Source organism: Carassius auratus, chromosome 39 (assembly GCF_003368295.1).
Source record: "Carassius auratus strain Wakin chromosome 39, ASM336829v1, whole genome shotgun sequence".
Taxonomy (NCBI): domain Eukaryota; kingdom Metazoa; phylum Chordata; class Actinopteri; order Cypriniformes; family Cyprinidae; genus Carassius; species Carassius auratus.
The window spans coordinates 3080652-3093499 of record NC_039281.1 but is presented as its reverse complement, the minus strand read 5'-3'; the positions used below and the strand labels follow the sequence as shown (position 1 = coordinate 3093499).

Below are 12848 nucleotides of genomic sequence, written 5' to 3'. Positions count from 1 at the left end.
TTTCTGTAGCTAATGAAACTAGTGTTGAATATTGACCCATTTTCCCCTTTCAGTGCAGTAATATGATTGAATTGGACTTTAAAACTCTCTCACACACTAATGTGACTATAGATTTCTGAAATGAAAACCTGGGACATTTTTAGTTCAGCGATCAATTGAAATTTCCAATGATGTAAACTATTAATGAAATAATTAGAAGGGGAACGATTCTGGTTTTGTGTACTTTGACTCTGGTAATTATGGTAAATAATACTCTGACATAGTACTTGCTTTATTTACAGAATATTACATTTTTTAATCTAAAATTGTGTGAACAGTTGAAACTGAAATTACACATTGTATGCTGCAGTGATAATATTTTGTGTGTAATATCTGGCTCATTAGGGATAATTTGACATTTCAAATTGGGACAAAAAAAAAAAAGGTCTGCCCCCAGAAAACTGTAACGTCTGGTCACTGTGGTTAGAGAGTGGACAGTTAGAGATGAGCCAAAATGATTTTGTTTGGTCCTGCTGTGTTATGAATACAAGCCATTAATGCATCATACTTTCAATAACTCTCTCTCTCTCTCTGTTCATCTCCGCTGTCTTTTCTGCCCACCAAGTCCATTAAGCACAGAAAGCTGAAGCGTGTACAGGCTGATGATAGTTTCTCTCTCAGCCTTTGGCCCTCTCCACTCCATCAACCTCTTTCTCTTTTTATCTGTCCTTCCTCTCTTTCTCTATTTCAATGTGTTCTGTCTTTGCTTTCATAAACTCAACCCCTTTTTGTGTTAGCTGAGGTTAGAAACCTCACTGAAGTCTCTCTCTCTCTCTCTCTCTGTGTGTGTGTGTGTGTGTGTGTGTGTGTGTGTGTTCTTCATGTGTCCTCTGGGCCGAATTGTGTTGGTGTTCCTGGCTAAAATCAGAGCATGCATCATGATGGCCTCAATTGGCTCGTTAGGGCAGAACCCACCTGAGCCCCAGAATTACACAAAGAAATGGAGTTAACTACAGAGTTAAGGCAAGATATCTTCACTTACTAAGACACACATAACTATTACTATTATTGCTCATACTTAGAGTTAGGGATCTAACACTGCACTTTGTGCTACCTCAAATTGTGCAGATTGTTAAGCAGAGGTGTTTTATACAGAATTTAAAAGTTGAGTAAACATTGAAACTGATAGGCCACCCCTAAATAAAAATCATGATGTCATTAACTCCTCCTTATTATGTTCCAAACCTGTATGACTGACCAAAAGAAGCTATTTTGATCAATCTTGGTAACCAAACAGTTTTGGGTCACACTGACATCCACGGTATGGACAAAAATACTATGGAAGTCAATGATTTTATTGGCATTCACAATGCTTCATGGGACTCGAGTTCTTTGCGTCATTAAATTGTAAAAATCATAGCTGGTTGGTTTGGCTCACATCTTATAACTCTTCAACAAAGTCTTTTTTTAAATCCCCAACAGAAAAAAATAATTCAGTGAAACGAGATTGCTACAATAACAGGCACTTTATTACTTTTCTCAATGACTGAACTTATGATTTTTTAACCCTAATGCTACATATGAGCAATAGTAATGCTTGCCTTACCATGCATAACAAAAATACTAGGGTAGTTTATATAGTGCACAGTAAGCAGTACACTGTCCATTCCGAATGGCATTCCAGGTGGCGTGTCTCTGTCCTCACCCTCCCCTACCGCCTCCTCTCAGGGGGATTCTATGATGTCATGTCTCTGTGTCACCCCCCTGTGCCTCGCCCCTCTCCCTCGGGACGTTAGCCAATTTGCCAAAGTGCCTGAGCGCTCCACCCCCCAGCACCCTCTCGCTCACACTCAACCTTTGACCTCACCATTATCAGTGCGGTGTGACACCACAGCATGACACCTCGCTGAGGCAATGGACACACACGTGCTCATAACAGCTACAAATCACCAATTCACCCATTTGTGTGTGTGTGTGGGGGGGGGGGGGGGTCGTGTGTGTTTGGATGTGTTGGCTTGTTCGTATGTGTGTAAAATCTGATATATGGAACATGGGTGCACTAGCAGTATGTGTGAGTCTGACTAATGTTAGCACATGTGTGTGTGTGGGGTGTAAAATAGATTTAAGCTCAGTCAGCAGGGACCGCGCCATCTGAGAATTGTTCTCTGATGATAAGCTGTTTTGCACGGCTGGTTTTACACACTTGCACGAACACACACAGAAACTGTCCATGCTAACTCACTGTACAGATGGACCTGACGGAGTGACGCGCACACACATACACACACTTCTTAGATTGACGCCATCCTCAGCCTTCAGCTGGTGATAAATCATACTACTCTTCCTCACTCCATCACACAAGAAAGAGTAGAGATAGAGAAAAGGAGAGATGTCACTGGGCAGTCCATCACCTCTTTGTGAAAGAGACCAAAGGTAGAAAGATGTTGAGGGGGGAAACAGAAAGCTCTAGAGAGATCTTCCATCAGCTTTTTCCAAGGACAGGTGTGCAATCTTGTGAATGTCATAATTGAAAGCTGTTTTTTTTTTTAAAGCTGAGCCAGATCGAATTCTTTTCTACAGCCGAGTGTTACCTGAAAATACCCATGTTGCACTGCTCTGCAGGAGCGCTGTATTATTTGGAAAAATTCCCCAAGATAAATATAGGGTTATGTAAGGTGTAAGTGGATAGGCAAAGTGCTCAAGTAAACGGACTGTAAAGAAACACATCATAACAAGAGCAAAATACCAGGGTGACTCTTCAGTCTGTGGATTTTTGTGGTTTTTATCTGAGTATTTTACCTATGGACAACCCAGGCAGAATATGTGGATTAAAAAAAAAAACTATTTTATGATTTTGATGAAAAGATGCAGAATGTATTTAAACACGGTAAAATAAGCTAATGGAAACAATAATCTGCCCCAGTTCACTCATTCGCATGTCATTCCAAACCTGAAGAATTTTCTTTGTTAAACTATATTTTAGCTGAATTTTTATTCCATACAATGAAAGTGAATCGGATGCTAAGCTCTAAAAATAGCTAAATTAAATACCATGAAAGTATTTTTTAAAGGGAGAGTTCACACAAAAATGTTGACAATGTTTATTCACCCTCATGTTGTTCTAAACTTCTATAATTTTCTGGTATAGCCACTGACTTCCATAGTATTGGTTACCAACATTCTTCAAAATATCTTCTGTGTTCTTCAAATATCTGTGTTCAGCAGAAGAAAGAAACTCATACAGATTTGGAACAACTTGACGATGAGTAAATGATGGCAGAACTGTCATTTTTGGGTGAACTACTCTTTTTGTGTTATTTCTCTGTCAACTTTCAAAGTTCATTCATATTTGTACACACTGTTCAAAAGTTTGGATCTGTAAAATTTAAAACAGTTTTTGAAGGAAGTCTCTTATGATATTTATTTATTTATTTAATCAAAAATACAGTAAAAACAGGAATATTGTGAAATATTAAAATGTAAAATAACATTTAACATCAAAATTTCTACATAATTACTCCAGTCTTCAGTATCACATGATCCTTCAGAAATCATTCTAAAAGGCTGATTTGCTGATCAAGAAAAATTTCTTATTATGGTCAGTCTTGAAAACAGGTGTGCTGCTAAATATTTTTGTGAAAACTGTAAAAAAAAAAAAAAAAATCCCCAAGCATTCTTGGATGAATAGAAACTTCAAAATAATATCATTTATTTGAAATAGAAATCTTTTGTAACATTGTAAAGGTCTTTGCTGTCACTTTTCATGAAAATAATGCATACTTGCAGAATAAAAGTATTTTGTAAAAAAAAAAAAAAAAAAATATATATATATATATATATATATATATATATATATATATATATATGAAATTGTATATTCAGATATGGTGCTTTTTATATATCCATGATGTCAAATATCATTAGTTTCATCATTGATCTTGTAATCCAGTGAAGGCGAATATTTGCAGTGAATAACTATCCCTTTAAACAGAGCAGAGAGTCCTAGAGTCTATTGTCATTTGAAAGCATTATCAAATTACCAAAAATATTTAATAAACAAACCCTCAAGGGGAACTCTGGAAATAGGGAGCGTTTAAATTCTGATTAGTTATCTGCTGCGATTTCTCTGTATACAGATTCCACGCGTGCCTGTCCGCTGCATGAAACGAGGCACTGAGATCTGACCTCAGAATGCCACAGAGTGAATGGCATTACCTTTGACCTCTATGCCCTCTGCCACATTGATCTCTGTACTGATTGGTGAGAGTGTAGAGGGTTTTTGTGGCTAAGTGGCAGAAATGAATGGAGTTTTGTTCTGAAATAAAAGAGTGGAAGCTTTCAGCAGGACTGAGCCGTTGTTGAGGCGCTGCGGTTGTTTTGTTTTCCCTCATAATTCTGTAATGACATCATAATGGTCATAGCGATGTCATGATGATAAAAGCCTTCCACATTCAAACGCGTTTAGAATGCTTCTATTCATCCCTGGTGTCAATCATTTTTTCCTTGTTTCTGTCGCTATGCCTCTCCCTTCCTTTTTCTTTGCGTCCCTCTTTACAGTCCTTCTCTATTCTTAGTCAGGTATAATGGACAGCGGAGAGGAACTTGTGTATGCTGACAGTTGATTGAATTAGAGAGGGATGCGTTTGTAATCTGTGGGGTATTATCTCTGTTCGTCTGGTGCATTAGGGAGCATTAGTCCTCTTGGGATGGGATGGAAAGGGGGAGGTACCGCTGGGGGGCTACTGTACACGCTACCTGCCCTCCTGCTGTCTATCTCCCTCCATCCTCCCCTGGGGGACCTGCAGATAGCACCCATTACTGTCAGCCTCGCATGTCTCTAATTGGTCCAGAAAGAAGCCCGTCGCCGCTGAGGGAGGGGTTTTAGATTCGATTAAGAGTTTTGATATGCCGTTTCTAAATTTTTAATGACCAGTAACTGAAAAACAATGCACCGCATTAAATGCAGTTGCCAACCTAGGATGACTGAGCCGAAAACGAAAGCTTAGAGTCATATGAGGCCGGGATGACTGGATGTGCTGTACGCTTATGGCCCCCTGGTGCAAATCAGGAGTGTTTTAAGAGAAATGTTATGATTATAATGGGAGTTCGCTGAACTCGTAAACTCTTTACTGAAACTAGTAAGCTGCCTTGCTGTCTGCTGCCTACATAGACAGCTTCCTAACCGAAACCGACAACAAGTGACGTGATTTTGTTTTGCAACTCCAAAAAGCTTTACTCCACAGGAGATCCAGTAGAGTTTAGTGGCAGCATGTTGCTAAGCTTAAAAATGCATCATAACACACAAATATTGAGACAGGAGAAAAACTGTAATAATAATAAATGTAATGTTTAATTCAATTACTGGACAATTAGTTTACAAATTAATTTTTCTAAGAACATTTCGATAAACCATGCCTTAAAAAATTACATGAAGCATTAGTTTTATTAAGATATGGAGTTGTAAATGAATAAAACATGTAAAAATTTTCACACGAATATTTTCTCTTATGATTTTAGAAACTGTCATGCTTTTAGTGTTAGCAGGCAACAATTGTTGTATCTTTTGTTTTAAAATACTTACATTTTACCATGAAGAAAGAAAGAAAGAAAGATATAGGTTAATCAAGGTAGTTTGCCTTTGAACTTGGTTGCAGTGATTTTAGAAGGCCTAAATATGCTGCCTACCTTTTAATAACAGTTTTTGCAACCCTAAAATGCTGTCTATAGGGAGCTCACACAGCTTGGAGCTGAAGTTGGGAAGACTAGATTATTTTTCACTAAGTTTCACACTGGAGCTTTCTGTTATTCTACCTTTACCTATGGACTTTAACTATGGTAAAACTCTATGACTAATACTACTGTTTACTCTGAACTCAGCCAACAGTATAAACTCTGTAAAGAAGAGACACAAAGCGAGAACAAGATGTGGTAACAAAGAGAAAAAGACAGTATTTTCAGAAGATGTTTTATTTAAAGCTTTATTTTTTCCAGGCTGAAAAATGAAATAATGTTCAATCAATACTGCATTCTGCATCTGGGGTCTTTCAGTAGTTCGCGTTTCCCAGTAGATTCACCCTTTATTTATTCAACAAAGCTCTGGCGCTCTCTGCGGATCGCAAAGCCAATGCGCTAACAATGTGCAAAAGAGCTACAACACCTCTTAAATAATGTACAACCTTCAGAGCATCTGAAGCAAATATTCTTCATCTCATGCATGCTCTCGAAGCCCGAGTTCTTTCCGTCCTCATGTATGTTTGCTTTTCCCGGTACATTTCGCTGAGTGTGTCCATGTTTGTTTGTGTATGTGTGCCTGAATGATTGTGTGTGTAAATGATCAGCGTTGATGTACAATGGCGAGTCATAATACAGCTGAAACTCAGGCTATTAACTTGTTGACACTTTGGGGTCAGTTTGACAGAGGGCTAATGCTCAGTGGAACAGAGCAGTGGACAGAGTGGAACCTCTTCATTATCCCCAATGTAATGGTCTCATCGCTGAGGGCTTTCTTCTCCTCTCTCTTCGTCTTCATCTCTCTCTCCCTTGAGTTCACCTCATTCCTAATTTGCAGCCTGCTTCAGTTCGGCAACATTCTCCTTATTTCCTTCACTTATATCCATCCTTTCCGCTCTCGCTCATCCCTCATCCCTCATTCATGTCTGGTTCTCTTGCTCAGCAGCCGGCCCTGGTCCTCTGGCCTTTATTATTCACCCTCCATCTTTCATTTCTCACCACTTCATCTTTTACCCTCTTCCCTCCTCATTTATTCTCACTCACTCACTCTCTCTCTCTCAGTTTCTCATATATTTGCCACCACATTTTCTCCTTATCTGCTCATCTATCCTTTATTCCATCTGCAGTATCTAGGAGAATCTCACAAAACCCATCAAGAACAAGTCAGTCATATTCACCCCAAAAACAGGCGATTACAGGTGTTTTGCTAACTTCCGCTATTAACATCCTCTCCAAAACCTCACTCAGTTAATCACATGTGAGCAAAGACACTAGGGCTGCACAATTAATTAGAAATAAAACCTGATTTACTAGCTGTTTTACCCTGTGATTTTTGCTAAATAAAAAGCTTGTTATTTAATGCTTGAAAATAAAATTAATCATAAATCGTTATTATTATTATCCCTATATTATCAAAAAGTTCAAAAAGTTAAAAGTGAAATGTTTGTATCCATCATGGTAATGGGATTTTGGTTTTTGGATTATGCTTGTCACAATGGTCCTTAAAAACTGGCTTCATTTTCTTTATTCAAAATGTGTTTTACATTTTTTTCTTTTGCTTTTGGGCTGAAATGTAATCTGGACATGTTTTTGCGAAATCTTCCTGTTCATTTTCTATCTCACTGTGTGTCTGCAATTTTGTCCCGCCTCTGTTTCCACCTTCTTTTCCCTTTCAATTTGTACTTCTCCTCTCCACTTCCCTCCTCTTCTCTAATTCTCTCCTCTCTCCCCTCCCTATATTTTTTCTACTTTATTACTTTCTTCGATTATCCACTCCTATCTTCCCCACTCAATACTTTCATTTCATGCTCCTATCCTCTAATCTTTCACCCAATTTCTCTCTCATTTGCTCTTGTCTTCCTGTTTTCTCTGTTTTAACAGGGTGTCCCGTGCTTGCCTCACTCTGTCTGTCTCTCTCTCACAGTCTTCTCAGGTTCTCACCTCATTCTCATGTTTTCTCTCACTGGGAGCAGTTCTCAGCTGAAAAGTTCCTCATTGTTTGCCTCCACTGACTTTTCAGGTGAATTTTACATTTTACTCTGATATTGAAAAAATAAAAGAAGAAATAATATTTTGCATAAAGAAAATTAAGCCTGTTTTAGGACTATTAAGATCTTTGTGTTGTATAATGATAAATTAAAAAAGTTTTGATTTTGGATGAAATATGACCTTGATATATATATATATATATATATATATATATGTGTGTGTGTGTGTGTGTGTGTGTGTGTGTGTGTGTGTGTGTGTGTGTGTGTGTGTGTGTGTACATATATTAGAAGCCAATTTTGTATTGTTGTTTTTTAAGGAATATTGTAGGGTTTATTGTAAATTATTAATTTGGTGCACAAGAATAATTTCTTATTATTATGAGTGTTGAAAATATTTTTGTGTGAAGCATAATACTTTTTTTTCTAAGATTATTTGATGCATAAATTTGTATAAGAACACCATATTTTGAAATGTAAAGATTTTTTCTTTTGAATGGTGGTGTATTCTCATATCCTCAAAAATATTAAGCAGCACAACTGTTTTCAAAATTGATTATAATAATAAATGTTTCTTGATCAGCAACGCAGCGTACTAGAATGATTGAAGGATCATGTGACACTGACGACTAATGACTGCTTAAAATTCAGATTTGCCATCACAGAATACATACAATTTTAAAAGATTTTAAAATAGATAACAGTTATTTTAAATTGTAATATACTGTATTTTTGGTCATATAAATGCAGCCTTAGTAAGCATTACCAAACATAAAAAAATCGTATTCATTCCAAACTTTTGATTAGTGTCAGAATCACAAAAGAGGTTAAAAAGCCATTGCTGTTTCTGTTTCATGCCGACTTTAACAGTTTTTGTAAGATCCTTTCAACCTTAATCATTTCTGCTGTACTGCAATCCACTGTTTCTCAGGGGAAAAACTGAGCCAAGTCTACTGAACTGACCGGGAAAGGCTTTTAACTTGAGAAACCTTTTCACATGCCACTACATGCACACTTAAGAAAAAAAAAATTGATGGCATAAACAAATTAAAAACATGCTGTCTTAGCATAGTTAATGCACACACACACACACACACTTAATCTTGTTTCATCTATGCGCTATCATTCTGTCATAGCATCCCTCCATCTCTGCAGGAGTGTACTTGCTGATGCCTGCAGACGTGATTTACTACGCCTCATTCCAACATGTCGGCTGACTCACAACTTACTCACCGCAAACTTACCTTCATAAATGCTGCCCTGTGCATGTGCAATGGCAATTACTTAAAAGGACGTTCTTGTAAGTATGTCTCAGTGTGAGCCCACTGGGTTTTCAGAAGCTGCTCTGTTAATTCAGGAGACGTTTAAGTTGTGTTTAGATGGATAGATGGATAGATAGATAGATAGATAGATAGATAGATAGATAGATAGATAGATAGATAGATAGATAGATAGATAGATAGATAGATAGATAGATAGATAGATAGATAGATAGATAGATAGATAGAATTTATAGATCTATCTGTGAACAGTTTGAGATGTTCTTGAGATCACTTCTGAAACTCTTAAGGAGAACAAAAAAGTGTAAAATCTCTTTCGCACTGAATTTGATTTATATTGCTGTTTGGTAGAAACAAATGAGATATTAAAGAGATCAATTTTTTTGTTTCAATTTGCATTTTAGCACATATGCTCAAACACCAGGTACTGCTGCACAGATGGCTTCATTCATTATCCCAGTATGATCACATGACTTTGACGGTCCACACCAATGAGTTGACTGACACCTTCATTGGCCAGTCAGATCCCCAGACTTCCCTCCTGCTTCCCAATGCCTCCGATGCCTGTACAGTTGGAGTCCTGTCACTTCCCTGGACTCAGTGGTGCTAATACATCATGTGACGGTCCGTCTGGAAGTCCTGCATGCGCGACTCGTAAATGTATAGATCAGGACGGGTGACAGTCTCACGGCCCTGCGGTAAAAACCTCACGGCAATGATGGATGTGGACCCCAGAGGGAACATCAGCAAGCAGCTATTAATCAAATGCACAACAGGAAACAGCACTTCTGCTTGACATGGGTTTTTGTGCTACAAGACTCGAATTAGAGGATGAGTTACAGGAGAAATCAGATCACTCGCTGCCAAAAATCACTCTGGATCAGTAGATTTTGCCCAGTTTTCTACAATATCTGAACATTTTAAAGTTTTTGCAAAATGGGCAACAATAATTCACCACAAATCAAGGTCTTCAAAGATCTTAAGTTGGAGAAGAACATCTTAAATTCATAAAATCATAATTCATAAAATTCATTAAAAAATTACCCATTATGTTTTGTCTTCACATAAACATAGATGCTAAATAATATTATTTAAAAATCAAGTGCATTTATGCTTAAAATTAGAGCAAACATCTGCCAATGGGAAAGCTTGTTTTCATTTTGAGAAGATCTTTTTTTTCTGGCTCGGCTGGCAGATATTTGTTCTTATTTTGATCATAAACTCACTTAATTTTGATGATTTTCATGTCCACCTCCATTTATTCCCTAAACGTTCTTTGCTTGGTTTTCAAAATGCCTTAAATATTCCTTCTTCATCTTCAATCTTCAGAAACGGTGTGATGTATCTGTAAGAAAAAAAATGAGACAATTTTAAAATATATTTTGCGTCTCAAATAAATATGTCTTGTTTTAAGGGTGTTCAGATGCCTTACTAGAAAACAAGACAAAATACTGATTAAGAAAATGTAGTTTTACAGTGCAATTGACAAGGCAAATAAACAGAGATGGAGCTGTGATCTGCTGCTTATGTGTGTTTATGCCCGCTGTACAGCGCCAGCCATATGTCAGCATTCTGTGGTCACATCTGTCGAAGGGGACACTCACAGATTGGGAGTGTGTGAATGTGTGTGCATAAGAGAGAAGGAGAAATAGAAAGAGAGAGAGATTTCCGAGCCCTATACGCCTGCCATATCTCATATTCATGTCTCTTTCTGTCACCTGTTCATTTGTATGGCTGTGACAGATCTCATTATGGCGTTGGCACCGCTTCAGCCCGTCTTGCCAACGCAGCATTCCAGGATGGAATTTTCAAAGTGTGCGCTTGTTCTGCATCGCGTGCGCACGCACACGCCCTACCGTGTCACCAATTACTGCTGTTGTCGCCTGCTACAAACATGATAGAAACAATAGCATTAATTATCTGTACACAGGCGATGCCGTCAGTTGCCGAGGGTGTTTTAATTGTCAATTAGCTAACGAGGGCCTAATTAACGAGAAAAGAAGAAAAAACTATTAGTGCCATCTGTCATGTGATTGTCAGGGATATTGTCATGGTGCAAGATGTTGATTAGTAACAACATGCTTTGACCTGCAAGCTGCAAAACCTCAAGTTAGGGTTAGTATGTTAACAGAATGTTAATGTGTAGAGTGGGATTAACACAATATGCATACAGCAATAGAGCAAAGGTCAGATTTAGGAGAGTGAAAAATATTCTGTTTTGAACTTTACATAATATCCTGTTGAATTTTTCTTGACCTCCAGGGTTGTACTTTTGTCCCATACTTCCTGCTTTTTGTTGTGTATGTGGATTATATAGGTTTTTCATTAATAATCAACCTTTTTTTCATTGTTCCAAAGCCTAAATGAATATCTTTCTTTCTTTCTTTCTTTCTTTCTTTCTTTCTTTCTTTCTTTCTTTCTTTCTTTTTTTCTTTCTTTCTTTCTTTCTTTCTTTCTTTCTTTCTTTCTTTCTTTCTTTCTTTCTTTCTTTCTTTCTTTCTTTATCCTGAATTACCTTTATCTTCATTAATTTTCATAAATGTATTAAATATATTATTTGCATTTTTCCTTAATTTTAACTATTATTTGTTTTATTTTATTTTCATCAAATAATTAACTATTTATTTTAATAGATTTTCATCAAGTACTTGACATTTATTTACATTTTAATTTAACTAACATTTTTCTTTATTATACATTTTTTAAGAAAATGTATTTATTTTAATTAATTGTCATGAATTCATTAACATTTTTGTTTGTTTTTCAAAAATTAAAATGGGTTTATCTATTAATAATTGTTTTCATTAATTAATGAACTTTTTCATTTATTTAATTTATTAATTATTTTTTCTTAAATTATATTATATATATTTTTAAATATATACATACCTTTATTAGTTAATTATTTGAACCCAATTTCTCTTGCTGGGTTCAAAAACTACTTATACAATGAGGATCAGTGCATTAACTGAATGAAGAAAAAAATATTTCTCTTGTTTATTGTATTTAAGTATTAGGACCATTTATCCTACACATAATAAAATAACCATTAATGGAATCATTAAGGAACCGTAACTGTTCAGTGGATTTAGAACCAGAATTGTTAAATTCCTCACAAATCCATCCCTAATGGCAGTGCTGGTTAAAAACATCTCTGACTTGCTTTTTGGGAAATGTTGTGAAGTGCAGCGTCTGGTAATGTGTCTTAAGGTAATGGCTGTTAACGCAGCGTTCTGCATTGTGAAGAGCGCTTTTGATAACGTCGGATAATGTATGAAGTGTCAGTGAAGATGATTTGCTCTCTTCTCATCTCTCCGTGCTGCATATGGCCTTTATTGATTAAGATTAATCCCTCAGCCTTTCTGCTTATTAAAATATTGATCAGAGAGCAGCTGACAGGGGAGTCAAAATGGAACTGTGTGTGTGTGTGTGTTTGAGAGAGGAGTTTTTTTGAGCAAGTATAATGTCGTTGTCCGCTTCTTTTTTGTTGTAGGACAATACAATTATAAAATTACACTTATTAAAATGGTATTATTAATTGTACAGTGAAAGTTAAACAAATGAAAATTATAAACACCTCAGTGTGTGTGTGAGTCTAGAGATAAGTTGAAGTGTGAGAAAGTGTTTAAATGAGAGAGAGTGTTTAAATGTGTTACTGTGTGTCTGAATTGTGATTGTGTGTTCATCACTTACGAATGGTTTTACAGTCATTTTTATGGCAAAGTACCATGGTAATCTCATAAATAAAACCATGGTAGGTCCAAGGTTTTTTTTCTTACCATATGCAACCATAGTACTATATGTTTTATAAATATATATCATGTTAATTGTAATAAAATTCAGTTCCATTCAATTTTATTTGTATAGTGCTTTT

The 12848-nt window shown here is 36.5% G+C and overlaps 1 long non-coding RNA gene across 1 annotated transcript; it reads left to right on the top strand.

Annotated features, from left to right (window-relative positions):
- The first annotated feature begins 7262 nt into the window (after positions 1 to 7262).
- LOC113057683 (uncharacterized) lies at positions 7263 to 10484 on the top strand. The gene is made up of 3 exons (XR_003277862.1): positions 7263 to 7729; positions 8831 to 8994; positions 9379 to 10484. It is a non-coding gene; the product is annotated as an uncharacterized LOC113057683 (long non-coding RNA).
- Positions 10485 to 12848: the final 2364 nt, after the last annotated feature.